Genomic DNA, 25,876 nt, shown 5'->3' with positions numbered 1-25,876 from the left:
TAGGATTTTAAGCAACGAGCTCTACTATTCTGTGTCATTTTTACATTCATCACTTCTAGTTCTAGAACCAACATTAACAGATTTCTTATTTTGGCAGAGGATGGGTGGAATCCTCCATCACCACATACACACTCTATTGATCATGTAAGGATACAAAGTAGGCAAAACAAAAGAAACAAAAATATCTCTGGAGATGAATATGATATTGTTGATAATATTTACAATGGTATTTGGATTATATTAAATTTAGTTTGCAGTTGAATATAAACACTATATTCAATATTCTTAAAGGAATATCAACATCATACATACAAACATTGTATTCAATATTTGTATCCATGAAAGATTTGACCATATTCATATATTTATGAAAGATATGATTTGATTGCATTTGATATAAAAATATGATACCAAGATAAGGCATGGTTTGATTAGATCAATGATTTTCCTCACATTTGAAAACATTTGGCGGGCACTTAAAAACTACTAACCAACTTACCAACAATATTTTCTAGTGTTGGACAGGTTTTTAGTGAAACTCCCACTATAATAGCCTATTGGCTAATTATAATTTTATATGTAAATTTAATTATAATTTAATTATATATTTAACATAAGCATTAAATACATTATTTTATAATTGTTACAATATTTTATAATAGAATTTAAAAAATTATATTGGTATAATTAATTATATTAAAAATAATATTTATGATCATTTAATAAAATTTTATAAATAATCTTAGTTTATTTTTAATGTGTAAAGTTATATATATAAATTTTTTAAATTAAAAATTAAGCTATAACTTGATAGATCAAAATTTGAATGTAAACTAGCATCACAAGCTTTTGTGTTGAGCTTATAGGTGCTTACGTTAAGCAAAACAAAATAAAATTTTGTAATAAATCAAATAAATATTATTTATTTATTTAATTTATTATATACTAATAAATTATCATCTAAGAAATATCCCCATAAAAATCTATTATGAAAAACTAATAAGAACATAATATGAAAAAAAATAACACGTAAAAGTGGAGCAAAAAATATAAACTAAAATAATTATAAAAACTAAAAACTAAACTAAGGGAAGTCTCAATGCTTCACCTCTATGAGCATCACCTAGATCCAATGGTGCTAAGTGTTCTATTTATTATGATGGGTTTTTGTAAATCACTACTCATTAAACACAAGTCAATGAGTTTGACTCAAAAACTACATAGTTAAACCCTGATAACAATATCACAATTTAACTTGTTGTGGAAAAATATCTCATACTTATTAATTTAAAGTCTATTAGCTTAAATATATGAAAGATATCATTTAAAATTTAAAAAACTAAACTAATTTAAAATCTACCAACTTAAATATATGAAAAAAAAAAATCATTTAAACAATCTCCTTAAAAAAACTATTATGAAAAATTAATATGAGAAATATAAAAATAATATATTAAAAAATAACAACTCCACAAATATCATATTAGCTAAACTAAAAATCAATATTTAAATGAAAAACCACACTAATTTAAAAAATAAATTAAAACAATTTAAAAATAAAAATTCAATCTTACAAATATCATAATCACTAATCCTATTCGCTAAACTCAAAATCAATATTTAAAGTGAAAAACTAAACTAATTTAAAAAATAATAATTATAAACTAAAAATTTTAAATTTTTAAAAAAAAAATTAAAAACTTAACTAATTTAAAGTCTATTGGCTTAAATGTATGAATAAAATAGCAAATTAACAATATGTAAATTTACCCTCTTAATATATGTGAATGTTTCTACTTCATTTGTGTGCTTTGTATAAATTGATTATTTGTTCCTTTTGAACATTGATGCTTGTGAGGTTTTTAAATTTCCCTTTTTTTTGTTTACTTTTAGCAGTTACAGAGGTAATGATCTTAGTTTTTTAATAACTGAAAATAAAAGCAAATGAAGCAAATGTGTAGTTCCTATCTCTCTGTGGTTAATGTTTTTTTGAACTTTCTGCATAATAGATTGCAGAGAAATCTTGAATAAGAACTAAAGTAGAAACATACATTTTAAGAAGATTTGCTTTTCTAAATGGTGTAGTTTTGCTAGACTAATCACACTTGGGAAGTTCCTCACTTGTGTCTAAAATCAGGACTACAATTACGACAGTGATAGAAGATATTTTAGATTAGGATCATACTATTGAAGATAATAAAATTACATAGTTTCAAATGGGTAATTAAGTTACTCTATAATATAACCCAAAAACAAATCAAGAAAAAATAGTTTATTAATATGACATTATTTAATGGCATTGTTGGTAAGACTGAATCCCCCCTTCGTATATGTTAGAATTATTGCCTAATAACTCTGTGGAATTTAGAGTGTTATATTAAAACCTAGTTTTTAGTAGGATCCTAATTTATTATGATGGTATCCGAATTTATTAAAGAATGTTAGGACTAAGAGAATTTTTCAATCAAATTCAGAAATTATCAACATTTTTTAGACTATTCTTGGTTAGCAAAGCATGTTAACATCTAATCAGGAAAGCAATTTTCAATTACTCTTAACTAATAATACTAATGATTTCTTCTTAGTAGTCTACTATTCAGCAGAATAGTAAGGCATGTGAATTTTAGATCAAACAACAAAGAAGGAATGCCCACTAAGAGTCTAAAACTTGGGTTAAAGTGATTCTCTTGGAACTGGATTATATTTGGTTGGTCTAGGTTCCATCAGAACAGTCAAAATGTAGATTAGGACTCTTGTCCGCTCCTTTGTAATAAAAATTAATTTTGAAACTGGGGTATGCCCCTTTCATAATGTAATAATAAAGGACTACAGTCTTGGGCGAGACTAGAGTTTTTCTTCTCTGTTCTTTCCTAACAGTGCCCGTTTGAATGAAGATACTTATGATGTATCTTTATTTGTTTAAAAATATAATCAAAGGCTTCAGTCATTTACCAAATATATATATATATATATATATATATATATACATATATATATATATATATATATTTTAAAAAATCTCCAAAAATTAATATGAGAAATATAAAAATGTATAGTAAAGAAATAGGAACTCCCACAAATATTCTATTGGCTAAACTAAAAATTAATATTTAAAGTTAAAAAACTACACTAATTCATATAATTTAAAAACTAAAACTTCAATCAATTTTTAAAATCAAAATTAAATAAAAAGAAAGAAAAACATGAGTTAAAAGTGGAGATAACAACTAATTAATTTTCTAAATAAATAGAAATAAAATAAGAGTTGAAGTATAGATAAATAAATTTATAAATTAAATACAAGAGTTAAAAATGGAGATAAATAAATAAATAAGAAAAAAAACAAGAGTTAATAGTGTAGATAATAGCTAATTAAATTAAATAAATAGGGAAAAATAAGAGTTAAAGTTGGAGTGAGATAAAACTGCTCGCAAAATAATTAATGGCAAGGGTTGACAGTTTTCAGTCAAAGGCTGACAATTTTCTAGCCAAAAAAGTAATTTTATGAGAACAAAGTTCCCACATATAGCCCATTGGCTAAATAACCATAAACATTGAAAATGAAAAAATTGTACAAAATTAATTATTTTATCCTATTGATATTTTAACATATAATTGTATATCTATATACTTAATATTCTTAATTATCATTGATTTTGTTCTATCCATAAAATTTGGCTAAAATTTTGGGGAAAAATAATGTTTATGAAAATACGTTATAAGACCCAATTTGTTTAGTCAATAAAATCAAAGTAAAATTGTTTTTAAAATTTATAAATTTAAGAAATATGCATCTATATAAGTATTGATTGTATTATGAAATTAAAAAAAAAATTTATTTCATTGGTAGAAATGAGTATTATTAATCACTAGTTATGAAATAGTGATTACATATGTCTACAACAAGTACTAATAAATGAACATTTAAATTTTGAAGAAGGATTAGAAAAAACTCTTTAAAATTGTGAAATAAAAAATAGAAGTTATATAAATTGTATCTATGTGAATAGCTCTACTCTGCGCATATGACAAACTTTTCAAAGAACCTGAAAAAAGCAGGAAATATGGCTGCCCCAATATGTAGGCCTCCCGTGAAATGTATAGGACATCCTCTACAGACAACCCGAAACCCTAGCAAAATACGAGATAAAGTGGATTCAATCTTCGCCCATCCCACAAAAAGGCTTCTACAAATTTTAACTACATTGTTAATATATCAAATGCGTTCTCCATTTTAAAGGGGACACAGGATCTGGAACCCCAATTTAAACAACAAAAATCTCTCAAGCTTGGGTACATTGCAGTATCAAATCAAGTGGATAGAGTGGAAAAGACAAGATTACAAATACTATCATCGATAAAGAATAATTTCAGCAATCGAACCGACCAAGATGCAAACCAGGTTTTTTCACAATTTTACCTTGAATTCAAATTCAAAATGGTAATTTTTTGTTTAAATCTCATACTGCGGAAGGTGAATACCCCAACCCTCAAGATCTTTATACAACTAACCTATAATCCTTTCCACTTTAAGCTCGGACAAACAAATTCACTTCTTCAACTTCACCAAATATGCAAACCCTAACAATCAATCCTTATATGCCCAGAAGATAGGTTTCCTTGCGGATCTCTCTATGGATCTAGTACCTGGAAATTCAAATCTCTTTGCTTCTCCCATCACCCCCAATATTTACATTCCCCCACACCGAAGAACACCGATCTCCAACTTCCATCCTCTTCTTGACTCATACCCTCTCTTGCCTCTCAACCCTAATCCAATCAAACTAGATGAAAATGTCCTGATTATAAGCAATCAGGACAGTGAAAATAAATGCAGGAATGCCTAAAAGTTGGCATTTTTGCATTTTGGAATGGGCCAATATTAGAAATGCATTGTAACGCCTCGCTCGGGAACCCAAGAGAAATAAACCTAACATGTTACAATGTTTACTGAACTATTTTTTTTTTGAAGTTTAAACAACATCAATATAACATTAATGCGGAAGCAATATGAACATACACATCAAATACACATATGCAAATATAGATACAATTTCAATTCCTCAATAGTTCCTTTACGTTGAGTCACATTTAATAATTTTTAAATTAATTAGTTTAAGTTCCAAGTACAATGTCTCATGATCATAAAGAAATACCAGATACATAATCGCATAAGCAATTGCATAAGTATAAACAATACAATGAAAGTATATCCAAATAATAACATCCGCTACACATGTCGCAGGGTATGTGAGAAAAGATACAATACATCAGAATACATGATAACATATATACATCATCTGAAAAGAAGTCTCTGAGATAAGAAATAAGAATGATAAAGGTACATCTTCTGCAATGAACATCCAACAGCTAGCAATGTAAAGGGGGACCCAAATGGTAAGAAGACACTACCTCCCTACCGCGTGGTTACCTAGTCAGGCTTCCACTCCCACCGTGCAGGGAAGATAATGAACAATCCACATACGGCTATCAAACATAAAACATTCTTAGGCAAGGTACCCCTAATAGCCAAAACTACCTCAAAGGTAACACATACTACTCAAGAAGATAAAATAATCCAAACGTAAGAACACTCAATCCAATACCGACACCACATAACCAAACATCATACACAAACCAAGTATAAACCAAATACCAAGATCATAAGATAAAGTCAACAAAAGACAATCACCTCAAGTCAAAAGCCACATGTCAAAAGTACATCATCCATGAATCACCAATCATCATCAATGAAAGTAAATAGCCATAATAAACACATTCGACAATAGATACACCACATCCAACAATAAGTACACCACCGGAGATACACAAATCTACAGAGGAGACTCAAACTACATACTAGGGAGTGTCATCACATGGCTGCTTGAGTTACCTTGGACTGATCTCTTAATAGACCCCGGATCCTCAAGCGTTGAGTTACCTAGGACTAGTTACTCTGAACCCCGGACCCTCAACATCACACATATGGAAAACTAGAAAGTCCTCTCAAGAAGACAAGGCACTCATCTCATTCCCATCCTTAGTCTATACAAGCACTAAAGGCATGGGTAGATCAAAAATCTCTAACTTATCTTTTTAGTGTGTTTCCCCCCCATAAATTTTAATTACTAGATTATCACTTATTACATAACTTGCATTAGGTTACCCTGGCACTGACCACTTTGGGTCCCGAACCCCTATGCAAGCCACTCCCAAGTCACGTACCTAGACAACCTCTCCTAAGCACATAAAAACACAGTTGTGTCCCATACCACAACACCCATAAAGATCAAACTCGGTTCCTTAACAGGCAACCTAATAACAAGATGGTTCTTCCACCCAAGTACACATAATTTCTCCACAAGATAAACCTCATAGATATAATCTCCAATATGAATCACAAAACACATCACAACATCTAGTCCCATAAATAGCATCCAAGAAATCTCACAAAACCTCTGGTGTTCATACTAGACTGGTCAACACCTAATTGACTCCAAAATCCAAAGGCATAAACATCACATAGAAAACAAGACAATCTCACAGTTGGGTTTGATTTGAAAATACAAAGTTGAGTTAAACAATAAAGTTTCTAGTTCATGTTTGTAGTGCAAGCTTCAAGTAGATAAGATTCATCGTTTACCCCTGTAATTTAACCCATTCTTATATTCCTATAAATTGCACAATTATCTCTATTCATTTTTAAGTCAATTCTTTCAAAATTATCAAAGGTAATTATTTGTTATTAAATAATACTTATTGGTCTTAAAATAAGAAGCTTATAATTTTATAAAACTCAATATTAATAAAATTATATAAGCTTAGAACTTAATTGAATGTCCTTCATCATTAATTAATCTTAATTAAATCATATTTAATTAAATTAATTAATAATTACATAACATATTCATATTAATATACAGTTTATGATTCTAATTTATTTTAATAATAGTTTAATTAAGTATTCTAATTAAATATTATCAAAACTTAGTAATCTTTTCTCTTATCTTCCAAATACATAATAATATAAATTAATTAAAACTTTTAATTAATCATTATTAAATTCCTTAAGTATTTATTTTATTAATTATTATTTAGACAATAATAATAATAAACAACGCTATAATTATCATCTAGCATTTGTTATTTAACACTTAATAAACTTAATAACTTTAAAACATTTAATAATTTTGATATATATTAAATAACATTCATATTTATTAAATCACATATATTTTATAATGTAAATTTATTACAATTTAAATTAAATAAATTTTAAAATGTATTAAATTTTATTAAAACAAAATGAAACATATATTATTTAGGTGTATTTAAAGGCCCGCCGGCCTGGTACCTGCGACAGCAGGTACCCTGCTGCACGCAGCAGCAGTACAACTGCTACCTGCGGCAGCAGAGGTACCGGCTGCCGCGGCTTATTAAAGTCGGCAATAGGTACCGGGGGGGGGGGGGGGGGGGGGGGTAATATCCCCACCCTGCATTATATTATTATTTTTAATTTAATTTAATTTTTTTAAAACAAAACAAAACCCAACAATATATTTTGCCCATTATTAATTCATTTAATTTTTTAAACAATTTCAATTTATTTATATTAACTCCATAGTTAATAAAAATAATCAACAAAAACTTTTATAATATATATATATATATATATATATATATATATATATATATATATATATATAAACAGTTGCCATCTAAATCTGATAGGACGAATATGGCAATGATCAAAATTTTTCTTTCTAAATTAGAATTTACCTTTCTTTCAAACCCTACGTGATTTAAATTAATTTTCTCTACGATTTTCTTCATAAATATGAATAATGAAAGACTAATTTCAATCAATCAGATTTGGACAACAATCAAGACGACAAACAGAATTTCAACCACCCAAACAAACACGGAGCACACAGATATATTTTCCAAATTGAAAATGCATTCACGGAGTTTCAAACCCTACCTCGTACTGATGCTAAACTTTGACAATAAGATGAAAATTCCTACACAAAATCCTTCAAGCCACAAGAAATTCCTTTCTTTTGCAAACCCTCTGAGTTGCTCTCCAAAACTTGTGTGTGTTCTCAAACTTGTCTCCCAAAAATCCCCCTTGAAAAATGAACCCTCAAATTTGATAAGGAGTTCTCTTCCTACAATCGGGGCACTAATTGTGCGTTTACCCGAGAGGTCTCTTGATCCATCTTGTTAACTCTAAAATCAACCTTTATTTATCTTATCTTTCATATTTTCATGCACGTTAAATGGATTATTAAATCTCTTTATTTAATTTCCACTCAACTTCTATTTTAATCAATTTATAACTTATAAATCTCATGCGCACTTAATGCGATTAAATATCTTTATTAATTTCACATGTTTAATCTTTTCAATTAATTTTTTTAATTTCCAATTCATGCATAAATCATGCGAACTATAATCTTTATGATAATTAAATATCTTTTCACTTTTAATTTCATTGTTAGAAACTTAATTGATAAAAATATTTATTAACTTAAATAACAATAATATTTAGCATTTATTTAAAAATGCACTCTAAATACATTATTATTAAATTAAATAAATATAATCACGTTCTGAATTTAAACTTTAACTTTTATCTCCAATATTTAATTCTCTCTCATTTAATTAATTCATTCATGCACAATTAATTTCCTTTTTAAATTAAAATATTCTTTTATTATTCCTTCATGCACTTTAAGTGAATTGTTAAATTACTTTATTTAACTTTCCACTTTACTTTACTTTAATAAATTTATAACTTTAATCTCATGCGCACTTAATAAAATATCTTAATCAAGTTCACATATTTTATCTTTTAAATTAATCTCTTATATTTAAAACTCATTCATGTGAACTTAAATCTTTTCCATAAATTAATATCTTTTTCCTTTTTAATATATTTTGAACGTTTAATTTGATAAATATTTATTAACTTAAATAACAATAATATTTAGCATTTATTTAAAAATGAACTCTAAATATATTATTATTAAATTAAATAAATATTATCATGTTCTAAATTTAATCTTAAAACTTTTATCTTCCAATTCAATTCTTTATATTTAATTAATTTCTCAATTAATTAAATATAATTAAATATTCAAAAAGTCATAATAATTCTTCATTAAATTAAATTATTAATTTAATCTATTAATTAGACTTAATTAATAGAAAATACATTAAAGACTCACAAAACAATATACGCATAAAATACTCACGGGTTTAAAAAGGGTAGACCGTTTGTTATGAGTCCTCCTTGCAGGACAAGTATTATAGGCTTATGGCTAGGATTGGACCTGATCGTTATCTTCCCATTCTCACCATTTGAGTATTTGTAATAGGGCACGCTCATCCTGGCAATTCAGGGAAGTCGATGCCCGGTACCTACATCCTGCATAAAAGACGAGCATGTACATGTATATAATATATCTAAACTAAATAGACAATGGTGGGGAGTGGTTCATCGTGTAGATCCCGACTAGCAGGTGACTACGACTCCCTCCCTTAACCACATCAAACACGTCAGACAGAAAGATAAAATAAACACGCGCACCATACACATGCAAGTATGGGGTAAGTATCGTAAAAATCATAAGTCTAATATCAAATGCGTACATATAATAATGCATCTCTATCAATACAACATAATCATCATTAAAGACATCATGTTAACATTTTTATGAAAGAAACCACATTTACTAACTAGGATCATCAAAATACCATTAACAACACATGAATGAAATCAACTAAGCAATAATAACTGATGCATTTGTAATTCAAGACATGAAATAATATCATAATATTGTAAATCCAATATCTCTAAACTAATCAATGCATAAAATCAACCTAAAAGAATTTGACAATGATAACAGAAATGCGAACTAGGGGCAGGCACTACATGCATAATCTCATTATTTGGCTTGAGGACTTTTGCAAATGCCAGGTAAGTATTTCTCACTATTCAGATAGACTAATATATATCCAATGTTCGGATGAGTATGTTAAAAAAGACTTTCTTTATGTCTCTGATTGCTTCTTTAAAGGTTATGCGGTAAATTTTTTTGATTGGATTCCTAATTGTAAGGAAGAATTTTTTTATATAAAAATCCCAACATGGATCTCTATTAACTCCATCCCTCCAGAACTAAAGCAAATAGAAATTATTAGGAAATAGGCTCTTCAATTGGAGACCTAATTGGCATAGACACCTCAATTAAATTTTGTAATAACATGAAATTATTGGTAAAACATAAGGTTAATAATGGGGAATTTAGTCCCATCAAAATAATAACTAGAAGATCTCTATATAAACTAAAAGCACATAGACTTGAAGGAAAATTTTCATAGATTGTCAAACTAGATGATGAGAGGAAAATTACCTTCAAAAAGCTTCAAACTACCACAAATCTTATGGCTACATTTCCCATGATGAAAATAAGAAATCAAAGAATGAATCAAAAGGAAGATATACCCAAGCAAGGAAATCCAAAGGCTACTCATATCACATTAGAGAAAGTAAATGCAGAAATAATGAATGAAGCAGAAGGTAAGATAATCAAGTCAGGAACAAAGGATAGCAGTAGTCCCCCTCACACCTCTCAAGAAAATCAGAAGAAGGCACTAAAGTTAGTACAAGAGAATAAAAAGGAAATTTCCCAAAATTTGGTAATAGGAAACCTCCCAAGATCAGTTAAGAATAAAGGAACTGTTGAATTATTAGATATATAGGAGTCTAAAGGTATCAGGCCTAGTCTAAAAATCTAGTCTAGGCAGAATGACCTCAGTCTCAAAGATCATAGCAGAGTAATGAAAGATACCTCACAGAGCATGACTAACATAAGAAGTCAAAATACAATAAACAACAGAAAAGAATTTAAGACAAAATCAGAGAAAACAAAGAAGGGTAAGAGCCCAAAAGCATTAAATGAGGATAGGAAAATATCAAAGATTGAGACAAAAATCTAGGATAAAGAGATTCCTGGAAATATACTGAGCAGAATAGAAGAGATAGAGAATATTCAACTATTCTCCATTGAAGCTCCGGATGATGAAATGACTAAACATATAGAGGATAAGTTGGAAACACCGAAGCAACAATTAGAAATAACTACAAAGGAAACTAGAAATCCTAAGAATAAGGCAACAAATCTATTTACCAAATTTTGGTAGACGCCCCCTACTTGGAAAGCATCTCCAAAACACAACCTCAATGAGTATAAGGCAAAGGATAATGAATAAAGTGAGATTAAAGAAACCTCAATTCAAGTATTCTAGGATTTTTTGAATAAGGATTAGGAAAAAGACGAAGACTGTGAAGGGTCAATACTAAGTGAAACAAAGAAGGAAAACTTAGATATTCTATCCGATGAATTAATCCAAGCATTTGACTATGAGAATGTAGATAAGATTAGTAGTTCATAGAGATAGGACCTTATACAAGGAGTTTTAAACATTGGTGGAGATCAATACACTTATGAAGACCTAAGAAGAGATTTGATATCATTTGAGAAAGGTGAACAAAAATAGGAAATTCCCTCTGAGAATAGAATATAAAGTAACTACAGCAAGGGTTTATGGCTTTGATGATAGTCCTTCAAAGATTCCTTAGGAAGATGATAATCTTATAAAGGATCAGTTAGTGAAGGTAGCACAAATTTTGCAAATCAATGAAGATAAAGATACAATATAAGGCAATCAATCTGAAACAGTATTAAACGTACTAGGAAGCATAGAGTAGTTGGGCATTTTGAAGAATCAAGAAGGGATAGACTCACCAAATTATGGTAGAATTAAAGCCAAAAGATGAAGGAAATCCCTCAAGGAACTTAGAGAAGTTGATGGGTAGGCAAAGGAATAGCAAAAGATCAGTCATCTACTCTATGTAGGGAAGGGGAAGATCCTTCCCAAGGCAGCATGAAGATCATGACATGGAATGCTAGAGGGCTAAATGCCCCTAGCAAAAAATGCTTATTAAAATAGAACCTAAAACATTTTGAATATGAAATTATTATATTACAAGAAACAAAATTAAACAAAGAAGAAGGATTTAAGTTAGAAAAGAAATTGGGCAGTCAGAATAGTTACCTACATGAATCTAGAGGGGCCTCGGGAGGTCTAGGTATGATCTAGAATCCTAGGAAAGTCACATTGAATATTTTAAATTCAAACAATTCATGGTTGAGTAGCAGAGTCAATAGTATCAAAACCAACCTATGATTTATCTTAATTAACATATATGGTCCAACCTCTAATAGTGATAAAAAACATCTATGGCATGAAATTAGTACCTTCATCAACAACCATAACAATGAACTTATTCTACTTAGAGGTGATTTTAATACAATTTTAAATATAGATGAGAAATTCGGAGGCATCCAACAAACCTCCCAAGCAACCAAGGATTTTTAAAATTGGGCAGACCTTAACAATCTGATAGATATTTAATTTAATAATGGTAAGTATACGTGGAATAACAAAAGGAAATATTTTACATATATAGCTAAGAAATTAGATAGGTTTTTCCTCAAAGGAGTATTAAGTGAACTAAACTCTGAGATCCAAGCCCCAGTTTCCCAATTGCAAGTTTTGATCACTATCCCATTTGTATTGAATTCTTTGAACCCAATAAACCAATTAGAAATCAATTTAAGTGTGAAAAAATGTGGTTTTTAGACAACTGTATGGTACTTAAAAAAGAATGGTGGACGCAAGAGAATTTTAAAGGTTCTAAAATGTACATCTTTGTCTCAAAAATGAGAATGATTAAAGAAAAGGTACATAAGTGGAATAATGAACACTTCAATAATATATTTAAAGATAAACTAGACATAGAAGAAAGATTAAGGAAATTAAATATAGAAGTAATTAAAAAAGGAATGAATAATGACAACTATAATCTGGAAAAAGATTTCCTTGCCAGAAAAGAATCCATCATGGCTAAAGAAGAAGTTTTTTGGAGACAAAAATCAAGAGAAAAATGGCTAGATGAAGGAGACTGAAACACAAAATTCTTTCATGATAGTACCTTGTAGAAAAGAGCCAAAAGCAACATTACAAAAATCAAAGACCCTCTGAGCATTAGTATAGAAAATCCAAGTAAAATAGTTGAGACTTTCGTTAATCACTTCCACAAAATTTTAAATAACTGCGACAACTCAAATTTGGTAGCACAAGAAAAAATGCTTGAAGCCATTCCTAGGTTGATCTCATTAGGAGACAATAAATTATTAAATAGCCCTATCTCCTTATAAGAAGTTAGATGAGTGGTCTTTGACATGAACCTAGATAAATCCCTAGGACTAGATGGATTCCAAGCTTTCTTCTACCAAAAATGCTTGGATATTATTGGTTTTGACATGTGGAAAGCCATCAAAGCAACAAGAAATGGTGGATCTATTTTATCCAAAATTAATAACACCTTTCTAACTTTGATACCCAAAAAAGAGGATCCTAAAACTCCAGGAGATTTTAGACCTATAGCCCTCTGTAATACCATTTATAAAGTATTATCTAAAATTCTAGCAAATCATTTAAAACCTATTCTCCCCAAGATAATTTCAGAAGAACAAACTAGCTTTGTTCCAGGTAGATCTATTATAGATGGCTTACTCATTATTCAAGAAGTGCTCCATTCGGCTAACAAAAACAAATTAGCAAGCATGTTCATGAAATTGGCTATCCAAAAAGTTTATGATATGGTTGATTGGAAGTTTTTATGTAAAATTTTAGAAGCCTTTGGATTTTTGCTCCAATGGATTAATTTCATCTATCAATGCATCTCTACAACTAAGATCTCAGTTCTTATTAATGGAACTCCTAAAGGTTTCTTCAGAACCTCAAGAGGTATCAAACAAGGTAACCCACTTTCTCCATTCTTATTTATTATTATGGCATAAGCTTTTGGAAGGGAATTAACCAAATCTCATTTATAAGGGAAAATAAATGGTATCACAGTTACTGGTAATGTCCCTAATATTGCCCATCAATAGTACACAGACGATACCATCTTACCTTGCGAAAGTTCTAAAAATGAGGCCCTTAACATTAAATCTATCATTAAGCAGTAAATGGAAGCCTCTGTCAAAAAGTGAATGCTACAAAATCAGAATTTTTTTTCATTCACACCAAGCCTAAAAAGGAGGCACAAATATGCAACATCATGGGCTACAAAAAAGGTTCATTTCCATGCAAATACTTAGGAATTGAACTAGAAAAAAGGCAATAAATCCAACAAGGTATGACACACTATCCTTAATAAATTGTATACTTGGATAGGGGGATGGAAAGATAAATGGCTTACAAAAGCCGAGAAAGTCACCAAAATTAGAGTAATTCTATCTACTCTCGCTACCTACCCACTTTATTGTCTCCCTCTAGCTAAACATATCAATAAGCAATTTGAGGTCAAATTTAGGAATTTTTTGTGAAACAACTCGGCTGAGTCTAATAAACTAGCTCTCATTAAGTGGGACAACATTTGTAAACCTAAGGATTTAGAAGGTTTTAGGATTAAAAATTTAAGCTGGCAAAATGAAGCACTTGGGGATAAACTTGTTTGGTGCCTATTTGTAGAAAGAGAACAAATATGGGCCAAAATTCTATATAGCAAATACCTTAATCCAACAAACCCTTATTCAATTTTCAAAATGCAGTCCCTTCCTAAAGGTTTTGAGAGCTAGAATTTTATAGTTAAAAGTAGAGAACTCATAAGCAAATAACTTACCTGAGATGTTGGTAAGGGAGATGAGGCTCTATTCTGGGAAGATTCTTGTGATAGGCACCCCCCAGTAGATAGAATGGGGATCCCAAGAGATCTTAAAGAGCAATTAGTAATAGCCTAGGGGAGCAAGGTCTATGGCTATAAAACTAAAATAAACACTGACGAAATTACAAGATAGGTATGGAAATTAGTGGAAAGTATAAATATAGATCTAGCCATGGAAAAAGTATTCAAAAATCCTATTCGAAATAGAAAAATCAAGTAATTTTGGAGTAAAGATAAACTTATATGGACTACATCAAAAGATGGGAAGTATAGTGTCAAAAATGGTTATATACTTATCACTCACTCCCATGATTGGGGAGAGGTAAACATTCCTTTTAACCTTTTCTAGGATGCATCCTGCTTGCCTAAAGGAAGGCTTCTTTTTATGGCTAGCATTCCAAAACATGATCCTTACAACTGATAAATTACGTAAGATGGGTGTTGAAGGCCCTTCAAGATGTGTGCTCTATAGGCAAGAAGGTGAAGACACCAACCATATCCTTTATAAATGCCCATATTCACATCTATGTTGGGATTGGCTCAAATAGATGTTAGGCTGGACAACCCCCATGCCATCATCCCTAATTGAGCTTCTTAAGGGATGGCCAACAGGTATTTGTAAGATGTATACAACAAAATTTGGAACATTAGTCCATGTATTCTTATGTGGGAATATGGAAGGAAAGGAATAGATGAATTTTCCGTAATTAGGATATGCCAACATATGTAATCCTTAATAAAATTGAAGCATGCATAGTGGAGACCTCAAATCCTCACCTTAGAAAATCTCTACAAGAGGAGAGCTCATTCTCAAGATGGGATGGGTTAATGAAGAAGAACTGGAAGAACCTAATAAACCCCTTGCTCACATATAATAAGAAAAGCAAAGAACCAAGAGAAAATTGCAGATGGAACCCCCCACCATCAAGGTGGACCAAGTTAAATTTTGATGGTGCCTCAAGAGGTAATCCTGATAAAGTAGGCATTGGGTGCATCATTAATAACACTTCAAGAAAATGGATAGAAAAATAGCTAAATCCATAAACCCTACTATAAACAACCTTGCAAAAATGGAAGCTCTGCAAGAAGGACTACAAATATGTCTAGATTTAGGTGTATCGAAGGTCATTATTGAAGGTTACTCTCATATTTTCGTTAATGCTATTAGGAAATGCAGTCCACCAAATTGGGTCCTTAATTCAAAATTGGAAGAAGTCCTCAAAATCTTGGACTATTTCATAGACACTCAAATTCTACATATTTATCGGGAAGGAAATAAGAAGGCAGACCAACTGGCTAACAAGGGCATTGATGGTGAAGATTTTTTAATGACCAATAATTTATAACCTCCTTAGGTATCTAGGATACAAGTATAGTCCCTACACTTATCCTAAAATAACTCAATTAGTAAACTAATTCCACCCATTCTAAAATTGAAAAAATACCTTTAAACCTCCTAGTTAGAACTAATTTGGATTCAAATTTTTGGCTTTTCCTTATCTAGTTTTATTCCCCAGCCTAGACATACATATGTGTCATATGAATAATCATGGTTTTTATAGGCTTAGTAATCATTGGGGGAATGAAGCATTAGTGATTAGGCCCTCAAAATAGCTAATTTAATAGCACCTTTTAAATCCCTATTTAGTAGGATTCCCTTATTTTATCCTTTCTTAAATTTCTCGCATCGTTGATTATTTTTCCTCTTAGATTGGTCCTAGTTGAGATTTATGACCAATTATTTCAAGGCAGTATCATTGGAAATCATCTTTCAGCTCACCCTACTCCTACTCCAGTTTTCCATCATTAGGTGACAATAGGCGTCCTTCATGCCTCAGCCCAAGCTGGTGTCATTTATGGATGACGTCACTAGTTCTAGGTTTTTCTAGGTCCTTCTTTGGCAATATTTTCCCATTTATACCTTTGTTGTCTTTTGTTCCATCACTATTAATCCAAGTGATTTTAAACTTTAAAATGGATTCAAATACCAGTCTTTTTCACACCATGGAGGTGTAGATGATGGTATTTGGGGGAAACGTGAAGCTGAAGAGATGGAGTATAGTTTTGAAGCCTATTGATGATTTGACCAGGATAGCAGTTAGTCGAGCCATTAGAGAAGGCACTTTCAACTATGATTATACCTGGTGGACTAATAGTGATATTATTGGGACATTTATAGGTTGTTTGGCCAGAGCTAGGGTGGAGCAATGGGCTATGATTAGGCTTTGTTGCAATATTTTCGGCCCAGTTTGGTGAGTGGGGCTGGAAGAAGCCATTAAAAGAATTGATGAGAACCTCAGGATTCCCCTTTTGGAAAGGTACATGGCACACCCACCTGGTAGTTCTGACTTGGCTATAGTAATTTCACATCCTTCCCTGGTCATTCATGAGAATGTGGCTTGCTACAAGGAATGGCCGAAAATGGAGACTAGCATCTAGTTCCTCCTCCAGTGAAGAGGGATTATTGAAGACGATAGTAAAGATTGGCTTAAAAACTACCTAAAAATCTTTAAGGCATATATTCATCTAGGGGTGGTATTAGACAACCTAGAGGCCTTGAATTTTTGCATCCCTAACATGGAGAAATCCAACAAGGAGAAAAATTCATTTGAATTTTTGCCTAATTTCTAGATTGAGAATCCTAATGACATTGTAGAGTTCATTATGGTTTACTGGAAGTAGGCGTTCGAGCTAGGTGGGCTCTCTTGCACTGCGCTGGTGATTAGTTCTTGGTTAGCTTCCTACAAGTTGGTTGGGGGTGTCCCCTATTTTAGCTCCCCTATTTTCCTTTTGGTAGTGTTCACTATGTAAGCCTTTTGTTTCTATTTTGGTCTGGTAGCTCCTATGCTTTTCCTTATATGTTTTAGTGGGTCTCTGTCCAGGTTCTCATCCTATCTATTCTGATTTTGTATCATGCTAATTTATAGCAAATGGAAGGATAGTAGATATAGGATATACAATTTTCATCCTGGTCCCTTTTTCCTGATGGTGGTCTATTTATAGGGTAGTCTATCAATCATGCAAATTAACAATATGTAAATTTACCCTCTTAATATATATGCATGTTTCTACTTCATTTGCATACTTAGTTTAAACTAACTATCTGTTCCTTTTGAACATTGATGCTTGTGAGGTTTTTAAATTTCACTTTTGTTTTTCTTAATTTTTTTTACTTTCAACAGTTATAGAGGTAATGATCTTAGTTTTTTAATAACTGAAAATAAAAGCAAACAGAGCAAATGTGTAGTTCCTATCTCTCTGTGGTCAATGCTTTTTTGAACTTTCCACATAATAGATTGCAGAGAAATCTTGAATAAGAACTAATGTAGAAACAAACATTTTAAGAAGATTTTCATTTCTGAATGGTGTAGTTTTGCTAGACTAATCACACTTGGGAAGTTCCTCACTTGTGTCAAAAATCAAGACTATGATTACAATAGTGATAGAAGATATTTTAGATTAGGATCATGCTATTGAAGATACTAAAATTAAATAGTTTCAAATGGGTAATTAAGTTACTCTATAACATAACCCAAAAACAAATCAAGAAATAATAGTTTATTAATATGACATTATTTAATGGCATTGTTGGTAAGACTGAATCCCCCCTTGGGTGGTTGAAGGAGGGAAAATGGGCTCTGCAACTTATTACGTGTTTGAATGATGTCAATCTTGGATTTTGCTTGGTTTGTGTTTTGTGAGTCATGTTGTGTGCCTTGTGTCACTTGTACTCTTTGCTTGGTTGCAATAAGTACTTTGTTTGCATTTGTCCTTTGTTTGGCCTGTGTTTTATTGTTTCATTATTTCAAGCCCCTATGGCATGGTGTGATATTTTCCCTTGACCTGGTTTGCTCGTGCCATGGGAGAGCCAAATCATGGTAGAGGGAAGGATTGCAATTTGCAAGATGGCGTGGGTAGGATTACGACTGAGAAGGAAAATAATAAAATTGTAGTCGAGAATATTGGCGATGGTGAAGGAAAGTTGTCTTACAACAAGTGGTGGTTGAAAGTTCTCCAACCTTCTCAATAGTAGTGGTGTTCAAGGGTGTCATTCACAGACAAAATGTGGAACCAGAGTTGCGAGGAGGAGAAGGAAGATGAGCTGTAACCTATAGAGGTGGATTCCTTAATAGAAGCAGTGCTGCTACTGGTGGAAGTGAAGGAGAGAATGGTAAGTATCCTTCTCTCAGCCCTAAGATTCTTTCTCTTTCCCCTAATGAGGAAATGATGTTTGCAATTTTGAATGAAAGGTCTAGGTTGAAAAGCATTGCAATTTTCTTTGTTTGTTTGGATAAAGAGGCTTTGCCTACTAGGAAGTTTTTTGATGATTTGCTAGCAACAGTGTGGGGAAAAAAGCTTGGCATTTATGTGATTTATTGTAGAATGATTCATAAGGGTTTATTTGTTATTTTTTTAAAAAATCACAACATGCAAGAAAGAGTTTTGGAAAAAAGATTCTGGAATGTTGGTAGGTTGATGTTCAGGGTCTACCCATGGTCTCCAAAAGGTGATTTTGATAAGGTAGTTGCTAGGGCTCCACTGAATTGGGTGGAAATTAAGAACTTGAATGTGGAATTTTGGCTATTCATCCCAGAAATTCTTAAACCGTTAGGCTCAGTTTTACAAGTTGAGCAATCAAGGGCAACTTTGCCTCACCTTAATGCTAGAGTTCTTTTGGCTCTAGCTCTAGATGTGGACTTTCCTGACAATATTTCCTTAGATTTTGAGGGAGAAAGGTTTTGTGGGGAGATTTATCGGTTGGAGAATTTAAATGCATGTTTTCATTGTAGACTTAATGGGCATACTAAAAAGGATTGCCTGGCTCTCTAGCCTTCCTGTAAAGAAAAATTTAATGTGGTCAATAATCAGGAAGCTTCTAGTTTACTAGTAACAAGGAATAAGAAAGCAAACAAAATCCCCAATAAATATGAGGGTTCTAGTATTCATGTTAAGGAGAAAGGTAGCTTGCAAACGGGGCATCCCATTACCACTCCGAGTCTACAGCCTTCAGTTGTAAATACTATTGACATTCCTATGAGCAATAGTTTTTTGTCTTTGGAAAACCCCCTTTTTGAAGAAGAGTTTGATGTGGTGTTGGCTAATGGTGGTGCCTCGGATATTATTCCTGCACTCGTAGCTTCCCCCCTGTCAAGAGGTCAGTCTGATATCCCCCAGGAAGTTATTAATGTTGAGCCTGCTTTGAATGCCCAACAATTAGCCCTCATATCCATTAAAGAGAGGGCAATTAAAATTTAGTAAGAAAATAAGGAGGTTCTTTCTGTGTCTTCGGCTCCCACTTCCTCACTTGGATTTTTAGCCCTGGTAGTTTCTAATTTAGAGGGGCAATTTTCAGAGGTTGGTAGAAAGAAGAGAAAGACTATAGAAAGAAGGTCTGCTCCTTTAGGGGATAGAGGAAGAAGGAATCTTCTTGATTATTTTAATAAGTTATGCAAGAGTTGCAAAACTCTCCCTAAATTATTATGATGCTGCATATCCATAACTGGAATGTTCAGGGGTTAGAAAATCCTGATAGGAAATATCTTGTTAGAAGATGGTGCAATAAGTTGAAGGATAAGGATATTATTTGTTTACAGGAAATTAAGGTGGTTGGATTTCAAGCCTATTCTATGTTGAAGTTCCTTTGGGACAAGTCTCTAGGCTTCCACTCCAATCATGAGAGAGGGAAGGGTGGGGTGGCTATACTTATACACCCTAAATGGGAAAGCTCTTTTGTTAGCCATGGGTGCTTTGTGTGTTAGAGGGTAATTTGGGTTGTTATCAAGCAAGGTAAAAGTGTTTTTGGTATTTGTAATGTGTATGCTTCAAATAACTATAGAGAAAGAGCAGAACTATGGGAGTGGTGTTGTGTGCACTTGCCAAAGATATCATGAGTAGTCATGGGGGATTTTACCATGGTGGAGCATAGAATTGATAAGGCTGGAGGTTTGCCTCACTGTTGGAAAGGTAATAAAATGTATTTTTGGTTTAAATTCAAAAGAAAGTTCAACTTGGTGGATCCCATGGAAAATATGCATGGAAAGTTTCAAGACATTTGGTTTACTTGGTGCAATAATTAGTCAGGTGAGAAAAGGGTGTATTGTAGATTGGATAAGGTGTATGGGGATAGTTCTTCTATTTCTTTCTTGCAACAAAAGAGTCATGCTTTGGTCCAAGTTGTTCCAACTTCTCTCTCTGATCATTCACCTATCCATACTTTTTATAGGATAGAAGCTATGAGGAATTCTCTAGCTCCTAAGAGGACTCATAGTTCTTTCAAGCTTAACTCTTCACTCCTCAAGGATCTTGATAATGTTGAGGCCATAGTCATGGTTATAAATATTCTTAGAATTAGTAATCCTTTGCTTAATCCTATTGATCTTTGGAACTTAAAAGTGGAGAGTTGGAAAAATCTTCTTCAAGTAATTGGTAAGAAGTTAGCCATGGACAGGAATCAAGAGGAACCTTTGTGGCAGAATAAGCTGATTCGAGCAGAAAAAGATCTACAAGAAATAGGGTAGAGTGAGGAATTGGAATTGCAAATGGTGAACATTAAGCATTGTTTGAGTTGCATACAGAGGTACAAGATTCAAGGGCAGAGGATTAGATCTAGGATGAATTGGATTGATGAAGGGGATAAAGGTTTGGGGTACTTTTTTAACATTATTAAAGCTAAACACAAAAGAGAACTTATTAGTGATATTCTTGTTGGGGACAAAATTTCAAATGACCCTGAGGAGATTCATAATACTTTTTATAGTTTTTAAAACAACTTATTCTCTTTAGAGATGACTCCAGATAGTAGAATAGTGATGGAAGATTTCCTTAAACTCATTCCTCTTAAAGTTTTGAAAGAGGAGAAGATTAATCTTAGCAAGGAGATCTCGGTGGACGAAATTGAAGCTACCATTGATTCCTTTCCTAATGGAAAGTCTCCTGGATTGGATGGCTTCTCGGCTGAGTTCTATAAGATAAATAAAATTTGGATTTGCCTTGAGTTGTTGGCTATGTATGAAGAAGCTTTTTTGAAGGGGTCATTAGGGGGCTCCATTAATAAAGGAGTTATTAAGCTTTTGCCTAAAGTGGGGGATAAGTCTTTGGTTAAGAATTGGAGACCCATTACTTTACTAAACTTGTCCTTTAAAATTCTTGCTAAAGTGCTTGCTAGAAGAATTGTTGGGTTGCTAAAATAAGTTTGTCTCACAGATAGAAGTAGGTTTTATCCAAGGGAGGTATATCCTAGAAAATTTGATCACTAGTTGGGAGGCCATGAATTGGGCTAAAAATGATGGGCAAGATGTAGCTATTATTCTGTTAGACTTTGAGAAAGCCTATGATAGGATTGAGTGGGGATTTGTAACACGTATGCTTAAAGAATTTGGCTTTCTAGAAACTTACTACAAGTGGATTAATGTCCTATTTAAGGATGCTAGTACTATCATAGATGTGAATGGGTGCATGTCAAAACCTATTGTGTTAGAAAGGTTGATTAGGCAAGGCTGCTTGATTGCCCCTTTGTTGTTTGTTATTGTAGCAAATGCTTTGTTTTACATTCTAAGGACAAAGGAGTTGGGTCCTCCACTGAAAGACATTTCCTTGCCTAATGGGGAGGTGTTGCTTAATGCTTAATTTAAAGATGACACTTCTTTGTTCTTAGGGCTTTTAGAGGAGAATTTTCAGAATGCTTATACAAGGATTAATTTCTTTTGTATGGCCTCTGGGTCCAAGATTTCACCTTCAAAATCTAATGTGTTGGGTTGGTCTGTGGATCCTCTAGATTGGTTCGTTAGCAAGGGTTAACACTGGTTTGGACCTAATCAGATTGTTAGATACTTGGGTATCCCCTTCTCAGTTGAGCCAAATCTCCATAAGATGTGGGGTTGGGTCTATGAAAAAATTAATAATAAACACTTGAAATGGCAGACACATTCCTTGTCTTTTGCTGGTAGATTGCAAGTGGTGTAGAAAGTTCTTTCCTCTCATCATATTTTTTTTTGCTTCGGCTTGGATGTTTCTTAACTCTCATGTGAACATGCTAGAAAAAATTCTATGATATTTTCTTTGGTCAAATGGAAAAGGGAGTAAGAAGAGACATTGTGTTAAGTGGGAATGGTGTTGTCAGGTAAGAAGTTAGGGAGGTTTGGGGTTGAAGGATATTAAAGCCCAAGGTATGGTTCTTGCATCCAAATGGGTGTTGAAAGTATTATGGGGAGATGAGCCATGGAAAATTCTTATTAGGAATAACCTTTTGAAATCTGTCATTAGGAAAGGCAAGAATTGGAAGGATGTTCTAGTGATTGACATTGTTTTAGGGGAGTTTAAGATGAGATTGTTTGGGTCAAAAAAATTTCAAACTTTTTGGAAGGCTTGGATTCAAGTGAGGAAGTTTATACAAGAAAGAGAAGCTGTAGGAGGACATCTTTATTTCCTTGTGAGGGATAGATCCATTTGGTGGGGGCTTTCATATAATATTAAAGCTTTGGCCCTTACTCAGAGCTATTTTGCCAAAGCTTGGAACTTGAAGGGGATTTCATTGATTCAGGATATCTTGATAGGTGGGAGGAGTTAAAAGGTAGATTTAATATTCTTGATTCATAGAAAAAGACTTTCACTTTGATTAAGAAAGTGATCAAATTTAATAGCCCTTGTGATATTATTGATTCAAAGGTCTTTCTTAATAAAGCTAAATGGGTTGATGGTGTTTTGTTGAAAGATACTACTACTAAAGGACTATATCTATGTATGAAGAATGATTCTACTCTCATTGCTAGAGCAATCTAGTGCTAGAGGAAAATTAACCCATTCTCTGATTGGTCTTTGTTTTTTGATTTTCTTTGGAAGGGTAAAGCTGAGCCTAAAAAGATTTGTTTTAAATGGTTGTTGTTGTTAAAAAAGTTAGCTATGGGTCAAATTATTTCTTCTATTGGTTTATCCCTTGTGTCTTGTAGTTTGTGTAATGTGATTGAATCTTTTGAGCATTTATTTTTTTATTGTGTTTATGCTCGTAAATTGTGTTCTATTTTTCTTGGTTTCTTTAGTGTATGAAATTGTGCTAGTAGTGTCTCCTTGAGTGAAATTCTTGCTGGTTATGTAAAGAGATTTGATTCTAAACTTAATACCTTTTGGTTTGCTCTGTCTATTGAGATTTTATGGACTCTTTGGAAGGACAAGAACAAAGAAACCTTTTAGGAAGAGAGAAGGGTACTTACTGAGTTTAATTTTAAACTCACCCATTTTCACATTATGTCTTAGGTTGCTTTAGTGCTTCATATCTCCAAGAGTGATTTCATGCTACTTATGCAAGAAGGTAGCCTACTGATCAACAAGGATAATGTGCATTCAAAAAACTATATTGCTGAATGCCAGATTTTCTTAGCTCCTTCAGAGGCACCAAAGTTAAACAATATAAGTAATGTGTTGCAAGGTAATAATACAGCCAGTCAAGAGGAGGCAATTGCTGATGTGATTCAGAATCCTAATGAAGTTCCAAGGGCTCAACCCGATCTTGACAACCAGAATGATGGCTAGAGCTAGCTTGTTCCTTCACCTTGATTTTTGTTTTGATAAATATATATAAAGATGTAATCAGTGTATGTATATCTAAAATTTGACAGTACTTCGATCTTTTAAAGTTTTGTTTTCACCCCCCAAAATTATTGTAATTGTATATGTATTTGGGGGTGTTATCTGCTATTTTATCTCAGACTCTCGGATATACTTGTAAATGTTTAAACTATCTTAATAGAAAGAAGACTAAATCCCCCATTTGTATCTGTTAGAATTATTGCCTAATAACTATGTGGAATTTAGAATGTTATATTAAAACCTAGTTTTTAGTAGGATCCTAATTTATTAAAGAATGTTAGGACTAAGATAAAATTTCAATCAAATTCAAAAATAATCAGCATTTTTTAGACTGTTCCTGGTTAGCATAGCGTGTTAACATCTAATCAAGAAAGCAATTTTCAATTACTCTTAACTAATAATACTAACGATTTCTTCTTTGTAGTCTATTTTTCAACAAAATAGTAAGGCATGTGAATTTTAGATAAAACAACAAAGAAGGGATGCCCACTAAGAGTCTAAAACTATGATTAGAGTGGTTCTCTTGGAATAGGATTATATTTGGTTGGTATAGGCTCCATCAGAATCGTCAAAATGCAGATTAGGACTCTTGTCCGCTCCCTTGTAATGAAAATTAATTTTGAAATTGGGGTATGCCCCTTTCATAATGTAATAATAAAGGACTATGGTCCTAGACGAGACTGGAGGTTTTCTTCTCCGTTCTTTCCTACTAGTGCCCATTTGAACGGAGATACTTATGATGTATCTTTATTTGTTTAAAAATATAATCAAAGGCTTTGGTCATTTACCAATAAAAAAATTATTAAAAAAATAGAAGTTACATATAATTAACTTATAAATCATTAATAACTAATCAAAGTAATAATTTATACTTGAAATATGATGATTTAAAATTATTTTGAAAAAATATATTTAATGTATTTATTAGAGGCTTAGGAGGAGAAAAATCAAATCATTCACTATGGTAGGTAGTGATTAGTATTAGAGAAGGAAAGTATATTATGTGGCTACATCAAGACTTTATCTTGAAGGTTTAATTTGTTTAATAGAGTATATATTTTATTTATTAAGACTTAGTTATTTGTAGAATTTAGTATTGTTTTATAAAGAGTCCATCTTATAAAAATAAAATTTATTTTTATTTGATTCATTAATTTCTATCAATTTAATATTTATTTATACTATTTTTAGATTTTAGATTTTATATGTACTATATGATATTAAATTCTTTTAATTTATACATTTATGATATAAAAGGCAGTTAAATTTTTTACGAATACCAAGTTACTAATACCATACCATGCCTATATATCTTTTAATAGTAAATATTATGATAAATTAAAAGTACTAAAATCTCAAAAAAAATAGTCAAAGCAATTCATGTCTCCTAAATAAACCTTCCCTAACAAATTTGTATAAATCAATAAATTTTCAAATGAATAATTTTATTAATGACAAAAAATAAATGAAAACTTTATAAAAAACTATGAT

This window comes from Cupressus sempervirens, chromosome 10 (assembly GCF_028749045.1).
Source record: "Cupressus sempervirens isolate cs-2001-9-10 chromosome 10, ASM2874904v1, whole genome shotgun sequence".
NCBI lineage: Eukaryota > Viridiplantae > Streptophyta > Pinopsida > Cupressales > Cupressaceae > Cupressus > Cupressus sempervirens.
This window is presented reverse-complemented; position numbering follows the sequence as displayed.